This window comes from Plectropomus leopardus, chromosome 9, assembly GCF_026936395.1.
Source record: "Plectropomus leopardus strain MGB_pleo_1.0 chromosome 9, ASM2693639v1, whole genome shotgun sequence".
Lineage (NCBI taxonomy): Eukaryota > Metazoa > Chordata > Actinopteri > Perciformes > Serranidae > Plectropomus > Plectropomus leopardus.
Window position 1 is genome coordinate 10,819,417 of NC_142184.1, and position 19,809 is coordinate 10,839,225.

General features: G+C 39.0%; 1 protein-coding gene and 1 long non-coding RNA gene across 3 annotated transcripts in view; one reads left to right on the forward strand and one right to left on the reverse strand.

Moving 5' to 3' along the window:
• LOC148188687 (uncharacterized) overlaps positions 1-19,809 on the forward strand; it is a 252,520-nt gene that overhangs the window by 213,062 nt on the left and 19,649 nt on the right. Inside the window, exon 5 of the long non-coding RNA XR_015777443.1 lies at positions 15,128-15,227. This is a non-coding gene — a long non-coding RNA (uncharacterized LOC148188687). The remainder of the gene's footprint in view (positions 1-15,127; positions 15,228-19,809) is intronic.
• LOC121946929 (metabotropic glutamate receptor 4-like) overlaps positions 1-19,809 on the reverse strand; it is a 236,733-nt gene that overhangs the window by 138,252 nt on the left and 78,672 nt on the right. The gene's annotated exons all lie outside the window — the stretch shown is intronic.

The following is a 19,809-nucleotide window of genomic DNA, read 5'->3' on the forward strand; positions in this document are numbered from 1 at the left end:
TTATACGCTGCATTAGATTTGAGCCGCACCTGCCCACTTTGAATCCAAGCTTTGGCGCACAATTTTAAAGACAAAGCAAAGCTTGATACAGAATGACTAAAGGTCTTTGTAAACCCTGTCTTAGCCAATTTAAAGCTGCTATAATCAATATTTTTATATTGCCGTCAGAGAATTATCACCCTGCTCTTCAGTTTCCCTTCAGTTCAGCAGAGCTTTTGTTATCTTTCAGCGCTTTGTTTGGATTCTTTCACAGCTCTCATCAGTATTGTTTAAACAGGCAGCTGTTTATATTGAAGAAGGTTTAAAAACCCCTCTGCATGCTAGCTGCCCAGTACTCAATTACTCATAACCATCCCGAGTTGATATACAACCGATATGCACACACACGGCACAAAACTATGAAAAATAAAATCTATTAAAATATGAATGGGGGAAACCTGTTGCTTTTTCCTCCTAACAAGAACTCTGGAGACATAAATGCAAGGTCTGTACTAATTTATTAAAATAATTGCATGAACACATAAAGACAAAGTACTTATCTTTTTGAACATCCTTGTAGGCTTAATGTGAATTTGTGTTGGTCTGGCGTTTGGCCTCCATTGAGGCCTCCCAAATTTGGCTCACAAAAATGTGTCCAGCAGCTCCAAATGTATGTGGGTCACTAATGCTGCCAATAGACAGGAGTCACATGAGTAATCATCCACAAGCTCAATGTGGGCTCCTTTTTGTGTCCACATATGTGGGCTACGATTGGGCCAATGGGGCGACAAGCAGGACACGTGAACACTTACACTATCATATCAGAAGCTCCCTGCTGATTTCCTCCCTACTTTCTAAGCAATTATACAGACGGATAATAAATGCTACCCCACAGCTTTTTTTCCAAAACACCTTCATCTTTTAAATAGATTCTTTTTCAGGGGTACAGCGTCTTTTTCAACTCATTAATAGTATGCACAGATGTGTGCAAGCTACGGGCTCTGAGCCAAAAATTCAAGTAATACTGACATGAAGATAATATTGATGAGATGTGAGATTTTCTTCAACAAAGTCGCAGAATGCAAGCTGACAACATCACATATTTGATGAAGCCGTGCAACTTTTCCACTGGAGACACAAAAGCAATTTATGCATCTCAGGATTTCAGGAAGCATCAATAAGAATAAGATGTCAGTAAGCATCTCATTATTGTTTCATCATCGTTTCATCTTTGCATCTGTTCCTTCCATAAGGTCCCATTTTAAAATTGATGACTGACAGATGATGTCAGTTATCAATGAACGCTTGTGACAGAACATGCACTCAGGGAAGCGGCAGGGATCCAGGGGGGTGTACTGTACTGTAGTGGAAATTTTACACATTTCTGTATTTTTGCTGAGAAATTCTACTGACATGTTTCTGAAAATGATGTGTTACACTTGGAATAGGATCGAGGATATGTCTGTAAACAGCTGAGGAATGGGTGCAAGTGAGGTGAGGAAACAGAAATGACTCAGAGATGAGGTGTAGAAACTTGCTTATTTGTTTCACTTGTACTCACAGGTCGGCAGTTGTTCTTGTGGATGACACTCTCCAACGATTACAATAAACAGGAACACAATTTCAAGCACCAAAACATCTGCTGTTTATTTTCTTTAAACAGTTTTAAATGCCAGGTGTGTAGGATTTAGGCGAAAATATCAGCAGAATGGAATATAATGTCTTCTGTAGTGTTAATCACCTGAAAATAAAGAATGTGTTTTTGTTAGCTGAGAATGAGCTTTTTATATCTACATAGTGAATTGATCCCTGTTTATGGAATTTGCCACGTTGCACTATCATGTTTCTACAGTAGCCCATAATGGACAAACCAAACAGTGGCTGAAGGCAGTGGGAGTTCAGGCACATTTTGTGCCCTACGCAAGCCTCTAGCGCAATATAATTTACCTTCCCCCAATACCAATTTTTACTGAATAGAGCCTGAATGCATCACAGTGTAACCCGATGCAACCACTGTGAGCTTTTAATTGCAGCCACTACCTGTTTAGTGCAAACGTTAATTAGCACTCCTCCACACGATTTAATATGTATTTGTTTTTTAAATTTTCTTTCTCTCCACATACACCCCTCTAACATCCAACTGATTCCACTTTAACGTTACCCATCAAAGATAGCATTGCGCCTTGTTCAGATGATTATTTTTCTGGGTGTAATTTTGATGCCGTCTTTGCAGTGGTGCCCTAGGCCACTGGCTATATCACCTATGGCAAGTGCTGCCACTGGCTCTAGGTAGGGCCATTCATGTTTTTACATCAGACAATTTAGTTAGCAGACTATTTAGTGTTTTCACTAGTTTAAATCACCTGGTCTGTTTGTTTTGGAGATGAAGAGACCTCTGGGGATAATTTGGTTCCTAGGAAAAACCTCTTGAATTTCTGATCTTTAGTCACCAAAGAAAATAGGTGAGCACGCATCAGCCGGTGCTGTGCTAGTGGCTCTTCTCTGAAGAGCCAAACTGTGAAAAAGTGATTTGTAACATGAAACTGGGTTTGTTTGTTTGTTTTGGAGAGAAGGATACCTTTGGAGATGATTCCATTCGGTTCTCAGTTGGAACTCATCAGAACTGCCACTTGGTTGGAGATTTTGGCGTTAGACACCAATGCCAAAAGCCACCTTTTGTGACAGTGTGATGTGCCGGCAGTCAGCCGGACGGCACCTGTCACAGTGGTATGATATGTGGCGCCAGTTGGAAATGCTGCCGGTAACAGAATAATATGGAGCTGGAAAGCCCTCTTAGGGCAGGTTGGAGGGAGGTGGACGGGTCCAGCAAACTGCTGTGTTTGCTTTTAAACCTATTCACGTACTGTTGTTGCACAAGAAAATAAACGCGAAAACAAGGCATTTAGCAAAGGGCTGCAGGTTGGAGTCAAACCTGTGGCTGCAGCAGCGAGGACACAGCCTCTGGACATGGGGCGCCTTCTCTACCAGGTGAGCTACTGGGCACCCCAGGTGTTTTACCAACTTAAGTTTATCTTGAAAAAGATAACATGCATCTCACTAGTAGACACTACATTTCCTGTGAAAACTAAAGTGTGTTTTGAAAAGTCTCAATACATTGACGTACCATCCCAGAATGTCAACAACAAACACAAGAGGATATTTAGTTGCATTATGTAGGTGTGAACTGGACTTACCAAGTTATATTCAATAAGATGGGCTGAAAATGGGTTGATTCAACGGTAAAAACCTCTTGAGCAATGAACATAGAAGTAATTCTCATTAGGAAAAGATTCAGCTGGTGGTAATCTGTACTCATCATTACTTAATGCCACTAAATCCCCCTAAATCTTACACACTGCTTCTTTAACTAAGGTTATCACTGAAATATTGGCATGCAGTGTATATAATACCTGCCAGTAGTATTTTTTATTAAATGTTGGTGCATCTGGTGTGCAAAACAATCCATAATTCTGCAGCCACAAAGTAAGGCTAACGTTAAATCCTTCCTGGCCGGCCTGTTACTCTGCCATTCTTCCACACCCTCGGGTTTGCCAATGTTGTTGCACTAAATTATACTCACACTGGACCACCGCGCCAGGGGGCATATCAGTAACAGTCAAACTCACCAGTGAAATACACAGGCCTCACATAGAGACAAAGAAAGTCGAAAATATGCAGTTCTTTCTCAACCATGATATCACTGGCACCAGCACTCTAATCCATTACCCTAGACGCCTACACTGGAAGGGATCTGTGGATGCCTGATAAACACAAACAGAAACAAAGCCTGAAGACTCTGCCCACATTTACTGTATGTTTTCCCTGCCATTATCGCTCGGCTCTTTAGTAGGAGGTAGTAGAATACATGCCATTATATACAACCCCTTGAAACAATTTGGGGTTACACGACCCCAAGAAGCCATTTCACGGGCTGCTACAGCACTTCGGGAGAATTTTAGGACTTGGCTCCAGTGAGTGTGGCGCCCTTTCTTCCCTGCACCACTGGGGACTCTCCATCTCTTCAAACTCACTCCTCTTGTTCCCCCTCCTTTGCACTGTTTTATTGCACTCGTCTCTGTTCTGACAAATAATTCCTCAAAGATAGCCTCAAGCGACAAACAATTGAGAATCTCCCCATTCTCCAAGGCAACCAATTATCCGAACACTTTATAATTGGTCAAGAGCCATTACAGATAGCTAATAAAAGTGGAAGTTGATAATAACTGTTCTGCTGTGAAGTGTCAGGAAATGAGGTATAGTTGTGGTTTGGATTTGGGAAAATGAGGTCGGGGTTCCCGGCTAAGGAGTGAGAGCTAATTAGATCTCGTTTCCTCGAGCTCCGGCTGACAAGTCGCTGTGTTTCAGTCTTTTGGAATAAATGGGAACAGGTGTTGACTTGAGTGCATCTTTGTTTTGTCCACTTGTTTTCCATAATATCTCAAATGGTTTTAATCAAACATATTCAGTTTATTGTTACAGTAATTATACAGATGCAACAGCAGATCGGGGCTGAAATGTTTCCATTATGATGCTCTTCACAGTCTTTCCCAGCTTTCTGTAAAAATGTAATGTTCAAATTTCTATTTTGCACTGAGGAGAAAACCATCCAATATGGATAACTAGACAAAAACAGCACACAGGCTGAAAACATAATGGTGAAGATGATCTTTTTCCTAATATCAGGTGTTTCGAAGGTTAACCCTTTTACACCTTGATCAACATAATTTTTCTTTACTTGTATATAACCCCATCTTTTTTCTGTAATCTCACTTTAAATTTATAATTAAGAGAACTATAAATATACTTTTTGGTTTTGTTTTATAGTTTATTCTCTGTTTTTCTTTTTTTTTTCTTTTTTTTTTTTTTTTTTTGCTTATTTTCAGGTTGGTTGTTGTTTGTTTTTAAACTCATTTTTAGCTCATTTTTGGCCCATTTCTTGTAAAGTTTCTTGCTACCCTCCCATGGTTTAGAAAGGAATCAAACCAATTTGCTTGAGTATAAAAGGGTTATGCTGTAATTAGACACATTTTCTAAGGAATTAATAGATTGATGATCTGTTGAATATAAAAGTGAATATAGATTTGTGGTGCACACGTTCCAGCAGAGCACAAACTGTTTCAGCCATGAGTAACACAGTGGTCACATCCAACATTTAGTCCATATTATAGCTGATGACCACCCTCATTTACTCTCATTAGAACTTTTTTGGAATTCCTTTCAGCTCCTATGCATACTTTTTCAACTCATATTCAAAAACCCTCCCATTTATTTTAATTCTGTTCAGTTTCTTTAGGATTCCATCTTCAGCCCAAACACTTAAAACCATTTTTACCCTTTTTGATTACAGGGTACTTTACTTTTTGCCATTTCTTAGAAGTGGAAAAAGACGTATGGCTGCTCTTGACATTACCGGCTTTGGGAACAAAATGGGCTCAGAAATGTTATTGGCTATTTGCAGCTCATAAGGATAAAATCTTCAGAAACTTTCCTCCACTCATGAACTGTTCAAGTTTCCAAGTGTCGCAGAGATTGTTCAACTGAATAAGAAATGAAAGGAAATGTGTGACTTTGTCTTTTTGTCACTCACATTGTGAATGTTTACAATTTGGAATTTGGAATGGAGAAAGACTGAGAATGGTTTATTTTCATTTATAAAATAGAATCAGGGAAGGAAACCTGCCATAAATATAAGGTATACACTGCTATAATTCAATTTTTATTACAATTAAGACACATATACAGTATTATATAAGCAAATGTAACACACTACAGGACCATGGCCAGTATAACTAGCAGCTAGTAAGCAACTAAATTGACATATGGTTTGTATTAGTCAGGGCCGAACTGGAATAATGACAATTATTCAGGTATCTGTTTTTCCAAGTGTCTTTACTTTTAAGAGTCAGTAAAGTGCACTTCCATAACTATGGCTATAGGAATAAATACTTTTCCACATACCCTTAGTGCACTTTTGTAGTGTTTGTTTTGCAAAGTCAGTTGATCTGTTAGCTCTGATTTACTGTAAACATTTGCGTGTCATTTTGGGTTGATGGTCAACAGTTTTGAGAGGCTGTTGTTACCTACCATTGTTTTTCGCTTTGATTGAATTAAATTTAGTATTTATAAGAGTAGTCACTGCAGCCTAATCAGGTGGCCATTAGATGTCATTAATTAACATTTACTTGCAGCTTAGTGGTAGACAACTAATTTCTTTTCTGAACCTGTCTGTTCACTTCTACTTCAGTTCATTATTACATATATATCCCAGAATGCATTTTTTTTTTGTTTGTTTGTTTTGCCCGTAGCACTAATTTTCCATAGCTAAAATAATAAATGTTTGACTTGCGGGTCCCAAACGTGGGTGTTTTTTTTAGCATCCTAACATTTTTCTCCAGCAGATTTTTAGGCACAAAAAGAGTGTTTTTTATTTTGTTTTTTACATAGACAGCATTGTGCCCGCAAATGATACATTTAAATTCAAAACATACTTTTCCTTACCATAACCAGGTCTAACCACACATTAAACACAGGATTGTTGAAATTTAAAGTTTCAACATATCCTCTGCAAATTAAGGTGCAAATATAACATATCTGTGGTTTGCAGAAAAGTGAAATGCCAACATTTTTTTCTGGCAATTGGGTTGTTGTGTTTGCAAGCTCCTTTAGCTCAATGACAAAACTATCTGCTGAAAAGATGTTTAAGATGACAGAAACATACCATGTCTGTGTGTAATGGTTCATGCACCCTTTAAACCAAACCAGGAAACTGTGCCTCATATCCTCAGAGTCGGCCTTTCTATTTCATCTTCTTCATACTATTGATACCAGCGGTCTAGTTGTTGAGGTGGCTGTAACACAAGGTAGATGTGTGAACTATCCTATATATTCCAGTGGCTTTTTGGTTGCTGGGTGGGTATCCATTACACCAAAAAGTTTCACAGTTAAGAGTCTGATGTTACTCTGAATTCCAGTTCAAACGTCTTTTGAGGCAGCATCCACTGAGCTCAAGGTCCATGTTGTTGTTTGATGGTGTGTTTTTTGTATTGCTTTTACCAGGGGGCAAATAGCATCCACTGAATGCTGTAATAGACCTGAATGCAGTGTGGCCACAGCCATGTTTTGCACAAGAGGCAGCAGTCTAATTTTTTTTAGATAGGACAGCTAGCGATATCATCCTACGTGTTTTAACCAGAATGAAATGTGTTTGATCTCCATGGTCTCCCATAAGGAAACATATTTCTTTATGTATAAGTGGCGTGTTATTTCTCTTCCAGGTTTCGACCTTAAACAGATGAAAGTTATGAGTGAATGATATCTGCTGTGATATTTAACATCTTGGTCGTAGCTTCTTGAGGTGTAGCTGCGTAAACAGTACGGTCAGCGCGAAAGAGACAAATCCACAGCGCCATTGAATAATTCAAAGCACTCTGCCGTCCATTCATCCTGCCAGCTTTTAAAGCCTCTGACTGCACTATTGATCTGTGTGCTTTGGCTATACCCCATCGGATGTGTATTGAATAACCAAAATCAAATGAAAAAGGAAGTTGGGAAAAAATATAAGCTTAAGTTTTAAGCTTTAAAATGGATATAGAAGAAAACCATTGCAATAATATCAAAATCATATGTCCCGTTTGCAACTTTCTCAACTTATGTAGACCATGTGTTGTAATTCTGTAACTTTGAAATGAATCTAGGGTAGGTGTCATCTGTCCTTTTAATATTATGGGATTTGAGTCCCTTCTGAATATCCCTTAAGTACTTGAAGGCAACTGATTAGTACCACTTAATTATCTATTACAAAGCTATTAAGACCCCATTCCTAAATAAAAAAGATTTAATGGGGTTATTTCTTTCTTTTCTATGACAGACCATAAAAAAGAAGTGTTACATTAAAGTAAAGGATTCTTTAAATTTAAACTAGTTTCTGGATCATCCCTTTGAGGTCAAATAAGAACTTTTTACTAGAGCAAGGCAACATAGTTTAAAAATCAGGATACTCTCACTGTCTTCTCACCAAAAACGGAAAAGATCACAAAGTGTTAAAACCGCTGTTCAGATGCTTTGAGGTTTGACACAGTATTTGGAATGTGGTGTGTCTGAAGCGGCCTTATTGCCCCTGTTCAAAAGCATTTTAATTGCAGACAACTAACTGTGCTGAAGTGCACAAAAGGTAATGCAAATTACATCTAATTTGCATAGATTGTTTAATCAAATTACAACCCATCCCACAGAGACCAGTTCAATAGCATCCTTTGGCAGCAATGTCACAACAGTTGAAACATTGATGTAAACAAGCAGGAGATGGTCTTTTCATGTTACCTCAGCTAATAGGCGCCATCTAAATCTTAAAGGGACAGTTTACCCCACAATTAAAATACAGATTTTTTCCTCTTACCTGTAGTGCTATTTACAAGTTTTCTAGATTGTTTTGTTGTGAGATGAGATGTCTCTTCTCTCCAGTATAATAGAAGTAGATAGCACTTGGCTTGTGGTGCACAAAGAGCCAGAAAATACATCTGAAAAACTCAACAGCAATGTGTTTTTCCAGATATCATGACCCAGTTACTCATGGTAATCCACAGACCTTGCTCTGAGCAGTTTTACATAGGAACTACTTTCTTTCTACCTAACAACACCACTAACTGTATAACAGGGCAGGAGGAAGCGTGCATCTACTGCTGGCACCTCGTACCACTGAGCAAGCTAATGTTAGCACTCATACAAGGAGGATTAATAGCCATTAATGGCCATTTTTACATAGAGATCACACTATAGGATCATTACAAAGTCTGTTCTTTACGCCGCCTTTGCATTTTTAAAACACAGAAACAAATGATGGCGGCATCATGTCGCTCCAGTGTGTGATTGTGCGATGTCACCATCCCTGAAACGAGAGTCATGACATGTCACACCAACAGCCTCTTGTGTGACATATAACATGAGCATCGGCAGCACTTTATAAACAGTAACAATGGCAATAACAATCATTTACCATCCCTGTTATATGGCGGTGATACAGTTGGTAGAGAAGAAAATAGTTTGTACATGAAACTGCTCACAACAAGGTCTCTGGATTATCTCAAATAACCAGTCATGACTTCTTGAAAGAGACACGGCTGTTGAAGTTTTCAAAGGTATATTTTTTGGCGTTTTGAGCACCACAAGCCAAGCGCCATCAAGTGCCATTGTTTTGGAGAGAGGGCAGACAGTCGATATCTCGAACACTCGGCAACTCACACCAAAACATTCTAGATTGTTAAATAGCACTACAGGTAAGAGGAAAAATATGTATTTTGATTTTGGGGTGAACTGTCCCTTTACCCCTCTTTTTTTTGCCCATCCCTTTATGCTCTCCTTTAAGTTGTGTTTCATTATCTTGACTAAATCAACGTCAAACTACACCTACATGTGCAATGCCTCTGGGACTCGGAGAGGAAGAAAGGCACTCCTCTGCAAACCCCAATACTTGGATTTTAAATATTTCATTACTCTTTTTTCAGCTTAACTTGCAGAAAAGAGAAATGGGGCGGTGAAAAGCATTGATAGCACAGTATGCAGCAGTTATGAGACAACAGAGTGGGTTGAGTGAGTGTGCCTGCAGTCTCTCCTGCTCAAAATCAAGCTGTGCCTAGCTAAAGTCTGTAAGCAGCGCGGGCTGATTGCCTGAGTGTTTCAATCGAGTCATTCCTGTGTGCGCTTTGACATTGATGCCAACAGACAGCCGACTTCTCCATGTGTAAGCAAACCAGGCTTTTCACCTGAGGCAGATCTTTGATGTTTAGGACCTGCAAATGGAAATAGGAAGAAACATAGGTGCAATACTCTCGATGTGGCTTTTACAAAGACTGACGGCAACATAAAATATTTACATCAATAAGTAAATTTGCTGAAAATCATGAAACTCTACAGACTGTTGTTGCACTGCTTTAAAGTTACAACTGATTAATTATTTTAACAAACCCGTCGCAGTTCATGGTTTACTCCTGGTAGTAATGCTTTTAGCTGACTTCTGAAATCTGCCAGATACACTGAGGTTGTATTTGATGACATGACACAGCATTTAAAAATGCATGGCTGTTGAAGGCCTCGTGCTACTCTGATATCCATTAAAGCTGCAGGTGATGGACACATGCACTTAATCTCTGATTCTCGCTGTTAGGCTAAAACACACGGCTGTGTATAATTTGTCCACAGTGGGCCCGTATTGAGCCATATACAACACATCCTGCTTAGTGACAGTAACATACAGTATGTCATATAATAGTAATATTAGAAATAAATTTATTCTGACCAGACCATTCAGGATAATCCACAGAGCTCACTGTGGACCGTTTTTAATAGTTTTCACCTTATATTGGCCTATTAGCCTAGGCTTTTTAGTATGTTGTGTGTTAAAGTAAAGAATGTAATTTTTTTAAGTGGCCAAGTTGGTTTCTACGTTTCTCTGTTGTGGTTATACCCCAGCTCAAAGTACACCGCTAATGTACATGTAGCCTTGTGCAAACCTAAGGTAAACATGTTAACTTGATTGTGGATTTTGTAAATTAATCTTATATTGGTGATTTTTCACAGTATAATGTGCAGTTATTCTCCATTATAGTCACTCTCCAGCTGCAACTACTACATGTAGCTACATGCTAAAGTCAGGGAAACATGTAAACTTGGTTGCTGATGTTGTCAGTTTCTCCCCAATTTTGGATCATAATCCTGCTGGTACATGTCTGATTGTGCTTGAAACTTTTATTAGTGATTCTTTCGTGGTAGAAAATGGCGCTTTTCTCCAATGCAGTCACTCTTCAGCTGCAAGCATACTGCTAATGTACATGTAGCTTCATGCTAATGTCTGGAAAACATGGAACCTTTGTTGCAATGTTTTTCATTATTCCTGCATTTTCCCATCACATTCCCACCAGAACATGTTCACTTGTTTTTCGAAAGGTTTCTAGGTGATTTTTCATGTTAGAAAGAGCTGCGATTCTATGTTACAGTCATTCTATGGCTTCAATTACTACATATCAGTATGTTAAAGTCAGAGAAGCATGAAATTTTGGTTGCTGATACCCTGATTTGGATCATACTCCTGCGAGAACATGTGTGTCGCTGACCATTAAAACATGTAAACATGTTCTAACCTGATAATGAGCATAATGTGTTATTTTTCAATGCAGAGAGCACAACAAAAGGAAGTCCAGATGCCTCCTATTGTTTCTGTCATGCGTGGAGAACAAAGGGGAACTGTTTAATGGGCCTCCATGTCACATGCAATCCATATTGTTTATAATGCAATATTAAATTACTGGGAAACGCATTCATGCATGAAGCACATGTGATTAATGTGAGAAGCATTTGCCAAAACAATCTGCCATGTCTTGTTGTTTACCAATTAAAAACATTGCTGTTAACTTGGCTGAGCTCTACCCAACACATTCAGGGCTGCTTTAAGAACTAATTTCCCATCATTTTTTCCATAAACACAAAATCACCACCATTTTGGCTGACCAGAGGTGTCTTTTGTGCTGTTAAAACATTTAGCAAAAGTGAGATAAAATGGAGGAGAAAAGCACTGTACTGCAGCTGCAGACTCACTGTCAGTGTCTATGTCAGGATCTGACGCCTCCATTAACACTGACTAGTTGATTAACTGTGAGAACAGTACACAGGCAGGTAATGTATTCACTGAGTCGATGGCAATGGCTTTAACACAAAAGTGTCACTGTCTGCACAGGTAATCTGTTTCAGGGAAGACGCATGCTGTGACTGGCTGGATGCATTTGCTGCTGTGTGGACTGCTTTAAAAACATTTTGCAGATAATTTTCTACATCGCTTCATGGCTTCAGACAAAATTGATGATTGATGTAAACCGTGCTATCCTCTTTATCCTGCCGTGACCTTTATCCTGTGCTTTAAGGAAAAAAACACTGATTAAACCCAAAGTTTCTGCAGGGTTTAATCTGGAGCGCTCTAAGCACCATTGAAACTAATTTCTGTTTGTTTTACAGAAAGTTTCACACTCACATTGGGCATAATTACCTGCTTTCCTTAATTGAATGTACTTATCTAAAGCTTTTCCCCCCTTGATTACTTATAGAGAGGAATGTTTTAAGAGCTGTTACTATATTTACAGGAAGTATGTGTTATAGAAAAGTTTGTTCTTTTTGCATGTACCAAAAATATATACTATGTCTGATCTTTTATTCAGAAAAAGACATTTATTGAGGATTTCATGTTTCTCCCGAGGCACATAACAGATTGTTGACAAAATGCAGTCTCAACTATTTGCATCAACGACATTTGTTCTCCCAATATATCAGTGACAGAATTTATAGAAAGTTATATTTGTTATGCTCATTCACAGATATTGATTTTTCATGCACAAACTGCACTATCATTCAAAGCTAATGGCACAACACCTTTGAATGACTTTGGAACAAGTCCATTCCCTCACTGTTTTCATCCCTGTGTCGATGCCGCTCTGGTTTTAAGTAATGGTCATGCTCCAGCTGGGGTCAGTGGGATCTTGTGGGTTTACCATCTGTACTGTTGACTTTGCAGTGCCATTGAGACACATGAGACAGTAAATCTGGGGTCAAACCAAAGACAGCAGGTTGTAATATAAAGAGTAGTAAATCCTCTCCCTGATTTAGAAAGTCATGCATGGCAAAATAAGGAATGTGACATTGTTAATGTGATTAAACTGCCGCTCTGTTGACATTTCATTTAGTGCGAGCAGCAGTGTTGTGAGCTGCCAGAGGCTCACAACACTGCTGAGGCCGTGGATCATGTCTCAATTTATAGAGTTTCATCGAGGAGCCCAGCAGGGTAGAGATCTCCACCCTGAGATGATATCATTCTATATGAAAGCACTAAAAGCAGCTTGAGATGGGAAACTGCAGCATCCTTGGCAATGACCCAGAAACTCCATGAGTCAAATCTGTACAACCTGCAGAAGTTTTACGCAGAGAGATGGAGTGAGAAACTCCTGGTTGTTTTCTGTGTTGTTTTCGCTGTGCTGTATATGTGAAACACACTGTCCAACTGTAAAAAACTATATCATCTACATTTTGTGCCTAAAAAGCATAAATATCAACATATGTATCAGCGTTGATTTCTTTAAATCATGACTATAATCTTTCCTAACCAAGTTGTTGGTGAGCTAAAACCTAACCAAACCTTATTTTGTTGTCTAAATTTTAGGACTTGTCGCTATAACGTCACAAATTTTTGTGCTTACATTATTTACACCTGTACATCTGGCCCAGGGACTAATATACTTTCTTTTAACTCATCTGAGGGTCAAATAACTTATTGGTTAATTTCTTTACCAACAGCCTTTTATCAAACTGTTAATCTTCAAAATGATAATTGAGTCCAACGCATTAAAAAGATTAGGTCTACATTTAAACTAAGATTTATTTATTTATTTATTTTACAACATTCGTAGTTATTGCAACAAATGCTCCAACTTGTTGTTTGTCCTGGCCCTCTTTCTCTGATCTGATGCCCTTACATCATTTAAGATTAAAGACAGTGTCTTGGTTTGGGTGAAAATTACCTTCTTCTTTATGGTTATGTGAGCTTCTCTTTATCGTGTCATTAATAAACACGTGGTTAAAGAGTCTCCACGCAAAAATCAAAGTTCTCAATTTGGAGGTGGCTAACAGCTAATGGTGTAAACTCCATAAGCAGCGCTAAACATAGCAACAGTCCAACAGGGTGGGTGTAATGCTTCAGCGATGCTGCCTCCCAGATATCAGCGGTGACGGTCATGCAGTGTGCAGTGCAAAGTCGCAGCGATTAGCTAGCCAGTCGGATATGCTCGCGCTGCTAGACCAGTTTACCACAATAAACCAAAGAGAAGCTGGGACACAACACACACACACACAGCTGCTCTGGATGCATTATTCCAATATCTTTTACAGATGATTTGTTGCTATATTAGTGTTCTGTATGTCACATACAGAACCTTTAAATTGCTTTTGGGTTAGTTTGTTCATCTAGCAAACCAAAATGTGCAAAACAAATGCTTAATACTAAAACAGTTTATCTTCAAATGAATAATTTATTGTAAAAATATATCTGTCTTATTATGTGACCACGCTGTGGTTAAGGTTTGGTTAAGTTCAGGCACAAAAACAACTTGGTTGGATTTAGAAAAACATTGTGATTTGGGTTAAAATGTCTTCTTTGTAAAGGTTTGGGGAGCTCCATCATTATGGTGATGGTAATAAATCCCTGTTTAGGTTAGGAGGACTTTTTGTGGTCATAATTTAAAAATCTTTGTCCCTAAGTTGGAAAAAGGAGACAAACAGCTGTCTACCGTTAAAGAACAACTTTTTGTTGTCCCACTAATTTCCACCCCTCACCTTGACTTCCTCCTTTACTCCTTCCATAATTACTGTGGCCGCTTAAAGGATTTCTCATCAAACAAAAACACATAGTATGTTGCTTGGTAGCACGCTTAAATAATTCTTAATTTTTCTTGGGATGGGAAACTGAATCCAGAGTATTACTGCCAGAGACAATGCCCAAGTATACAGACACTCCCCCGACATTTTTAATTTTGAGGCCTGTGTCGAATGCTTAAATACTACAGGGATAGCCTAGCTGTTGTCTGTAATGTATAGCGCAACTAAGATCAGATAAGATGACCTACTAGATATGTTACATCAGAGGGCAAACTGCAGGTTTACCTGTGTAACAAAATGTATTATATGAGACGAATCAGTGGTGACTAATACAGAGGACCTCAGGATACAAAACTCTACTCTAATGTGAAATACAAAATGCTGGTTCCTACGATTTCACAAAGAATCAGAGGCTCAGTGGCCTCTTGAGGAATGACTATTATTTTTTATTACTATTCTTATTGCTGCTGTTGTCAGGGCTGCTCAACCCAGTTACATGTCTGCTGGTGCCACGGGTGGAATGATTATTCTGAATTTTAATCATTCAGACTGCCCACACTGGCATAGATCGAATTATTATTGATACACCATTTCATAATAAGAATTTATTGAGGGAATTATCCTCGGAGAAGGAGGGCAGAGATTTTTACTGCTGTTATGTAACAGTCATCTAAAGTTTAATATCAACATGTCACATTTTTCAGAAATCAATAGCAATGTGCTCCAATTCTGCTCTGAACAGGTCCAAACACTGACTTTGAGCCACAGAAGGATGAGGTGAACGTGTCAGGAAATGAGGCATGTTGTCACGCCAGCTTGAAGACGGCCAGGTCAATATCCAGGTGTGTGTTTGTCTTCAAATCTTGATAGCTCAATGATTGCAGGTTAAAGAAACAAGGTGATGGGGTGGTGACAAAATGGACAGCTAGTCTGTGAGGATTTATTGTGTTTTTACCGAGTGAGGAAGCTTCTGAGACGATAATTAGCCTGTAAATGAGAATTGATCCCCCTCTGCCAGCTGGTAATGTGAATGTGTACAAATATTTGGAGAGCAGGCCTGATTGGCTTCTGTATCCTGCCTCTACATTTGCAGCCAATCTCATTGGACACTGGTTTTAAATATCAACTGACTTCATAAAATGGCAGCCGCTGTAAAGCCATGCAAATAATTTCTTTCCTCGATGGCAGCACTCCACCTTTGCACTGCTGTAGAAACTGAAAACTGGAAGTGCTTGAGGGAATCATAATAGAAGAAAATGTAAACAAATTCATGAGACATGGGGGACCATCTGGTGTGAGAACATTAGGGATGTATGCTGGAGCTTTAGAAATCAAGAAGCAAAGGGTTTGGATGTTTTTAAATGGCTTAAAAATCTGAATAGATGAATAGTGTACTGCCACTATAAAGTTGTTTTTCCTCATCTCATCTTTGCCTGTTGGCATACATAAATATCAGCTGTCACTGTCGCTGAAACCATTTCATTTTTGTGTCTTGTCTCAGCTCATTAATTTATTTATTTATTTTAACATTCATTTTGAAAAAGCAACCACATAATTGTTTTTCTAGGCACGTCTCTTAAAATCAAGCCTTTACTTAAGGAAAGAATAAGCAAATATTTTTGTGCTAATCAATACCCTAATCATCGTGTGGATCCACAGCTTTAAAAAAAAAAAAGCTAAATTATGTCTCTAGAGTGTGTTTTAAATATATCTCAAGGTGCTGGGTGAGATTAGGTCAATCAATTTCAGTGATTTCTGCCCAAAAAAATCAATGGAATTAATGAAGAAATACATCAGTAAAAAATCACACCAGCACCAGTGCTATCCTCATTAGATTGCCCTGATGCTAACTGCTGCACAACTGTGAGTAATCAGCCTTTGTTTAAAAGTAAAAGATGTATGACTTTCTAATTTAACATCATTAAAGGCAAAATTTAGCTGGTGCTTAGTATCTTTTTTCCTTTCCTATAGCAATTATACCTATCAGTATGATTGTAGGCAATACCCTCATGTCCAATATCAATATTAGCACAATGACCATCAGCCTTGTGAGCAGCGTGGCTCAAGGGATGGCAGTGTTGGTCTGCTGGTCACTTGGTCAACTACTTTGATCAGAACTTAAATATCCTAACATCTACTGGACGGATTGGCACAAAATCTTCATAGTTCCCAGACAGTTCCTAACTTGCCACCATGAGGTTTACATTTCGATTTTTGAATTATTGGATGGATTTCAGTGACATTTGGTAGATATTCATGTCCCCTTCAGGATGAATTGTAATGACTTTTTTGATCCCTTTTTTCTCTAGTACTGTCCTCAGGGCATAATTTCAATTTGTCAATTTCTTTGATTTGTGGCTTAATACCTGCAAAACTAATATATTATATATTATATTATATTATATTTCCATCAGCCTGAGCTGTCGTTCATTTTTTTGTGATCATTAGCAAATAATAGCATGCTGGCATGGAAAGCTAAGATGCCAAACATGGTAAATATCAGCTAAATATTATATGTTGTCATTGGGCATATAACTGTGGCTGTATACTCTCCATCCACAACAAGAACGATAACTATGATGCTAACTTTAAGAGGCTGTTTTCATGCACTGTTTGCATCTTACAAATATGTTGACTGGAGTGAAGAGGGAGGTAGTATAAAGAGCAAAGAAAGTCAGTGTAAGGAAGCAGGTTGTGGTGGTGGATGGGTCAAACAAATACAGGACTTTCCCCCAGATGACCAGATCACGCAGCTTGATTAAGCCCAGCCATGATATTTGTCATAAGCCTAGCCTGACTTGTAGGTGCACTAATTAGTTAGATATTCTACGCACAGTTGTATGAGGATACACTGACTGTAAAGATGATGATGTTAGCTTCCACACTGATGAACAATGACATTTGTTAACAGCGGTGGCAAGCATGTGTTGTGTGCTCCAGCTTTGTCGGCAGCTGAGGAAATATTGATGACCTTTAACTGCTTTATGACTCTCTACCTTAATAATAATAATAATAATAATGACAATAACTACTAATTAGCCTGACTGCATCCAAGATGTCCTTCTTGATAGTACTGTATACGACTCTTTGTTTAATCAGGGGTGGGATTTTTGGACTTAAATGCTGAGTCTCTCCACAGTATCATCTTCCATGTTGAATGTAGCATTCTGAACAATCAGATGGATTCTTATTGGCTGCCAGTGTTTCTATTTTTCATGAAATTGTTCTACAATTTATCCCAACAATATTGTTTACCACTGTCATTGTCATTATAGTAGTGGTGTGGACCCATCCACTTGAGTTAAAATTATATTAAAACAATATATAGTTATTGGTACTGTTATAGTTATCATTTTTGGTGTGGAAGGCCCCTTACTACTGTTTTTCTTTTGCGCTTTGTGACAAAATACCTTCTATGGATGATCAAGGGCACTGAACACACAGTAGAGGAAGAAATAGCAAAAGACCTTGTGATGACTGCCACAATAACAGTCTTTTTCTCACGGTATAAAATGTAGATTTTTGTCCTTACTGGGGCATGAAAACTATAACATCCATAATGCATGTCCCTTCACAATATCACAGTGCTCGACACAAAACAACATCTTAAAAGTATGGAATCAATTCAACACAGTTTTATTTATTTTCAGAATTATAGCTTCAGTGTTGTGTTTTCATGGTAAATCCCAACTGCCTCTGACCAGAAAGCGAGTCCCTTTGTGTGACACAGCAGTGACTCATGGGAGCCTCCATGTTGTCTCATGTGCTGGAAGGCTGGATGATGTCCAAGCTGCTTAGCCTGAAGGCGGCCAAACTTTCTCTTTCTGTCGCCGCTGCAGGGTAGGCTGAGGATATCGGCTGGCATTAGGCTGACAGAACAATCCCTTTAAGATCTCAGGCAACTTTACAGTGGCCGCATGAAATCTTTATTATACTGACCTTTTCTTGGTTGTGCGTTTTATATTTATTGGTAAAGACCAGAACACATAAACTGCTGTGCTGAAATTAATAAACATCTGCAGTTCATCAGTCATTTTTCACCAGCTGACACTATCACTTTGACTGTTCAAGTTGAAGAAAAATAAAAATCACTCTCCCACAGTCAATACTAAAGCTGTCATGGCACCATTGATTACTTCTAATTTAAATCGGCTTGAGCTACTCGAGGGTTTCTCTTTTCTCTTCCTTGTGGCGTCAAACCTTTTGTTTTAGTCTGAGTAAATTTTAAGCCTCAACACAGCAGGACAGTGATGGATTGTTGGGTTGATGGTGAGATTATGCAGGTGAGACAGCTCCAAGCCTTTAATCCCACGCTCTTTTCAAGGAAACTGTGTGACGGCTGTACACTCTTTATTCTCTTCTGAGGATGCTTTTCTTTTCTTTTTTTTTACTTCTTTGTAAACTTTTAGAGAAAAGTCAGAGCAGGATACCAAATGCACATCTAAATGTTCAAGATTGGAGGATTGTAACCACTGTGGTGTAGTGACAGCTCCAACACAGCGAACATAAGCAAACCCTGTCGGTGTTTATGTTGCTCTCTCCGTTGTCCCCTCTCTGCTTTGATAATTTCACAGCAATGCTCAGCAGAATGAAATCATACATTTAAAAAAGAAAAGACATTTTTTCCCCTCCTGCCAGCATCCCCTCAGTGGGCCTGCTAGTGCACACTAATTAAATACCAGAAATTAATTTGAGTGAGACCTAACATATCGAGAAAGAGAATGCACAGGAGACAACCACACAGTAGCTTTTTGTCGCTGCACTTGGTGATTACCAGCAGTGGTTGGGATTGCCTGCAGAGGGATTTGCAAACGGCAGGAGAAAGGGGGATAAAATAGTGCCAAGAATAAAAAAGGCGAGGCTCTCAGCAGCCTTCACTCATGACTGTCCTGAGAATTGACCACCCGGGCTTGGGTGGGCAAAGTGAGTTGAGTTGGAACTAATCCTGAACTAAAGGAGCTGCTCCTTTGTAGCCAGAGCATGGTAGATGGGGGATGTCTGCAATCTGGGGTCGGGAGAGACAGCTTGGTGGATTTGGTCCGCTCAGTTGTAAAAGTCAAGTTGGGGGGCACAGATAAAAACCATGGAAGCCCACTGGTCTGTGAACACACTGAAAACAATTGCTTTCTGCTTGTTTTTAAGGCATTTTTTTGATTTGCTTTCCTGTTTGTTCGTGTCACTTGGACTCTCCGGGTGTGGGGATTGCAGTGAGTACATGGGATTTTGTTGGACATGGGTGGGTGGGTTTCAGGGAATGGGCTGCACGAATGAGCTAATGTAGCGTGGTGTGCTCCAAATTACACTTAGCCCAGAATGGGAGTTAGCTTCGTCAGAATCAATTCTCCTATTCAGACCTTTCTCTCCCCTCAATTACCACACAGTTCCAGGTTGTTGAGGCTCTGTGAAGGTGACAGGACACACCAT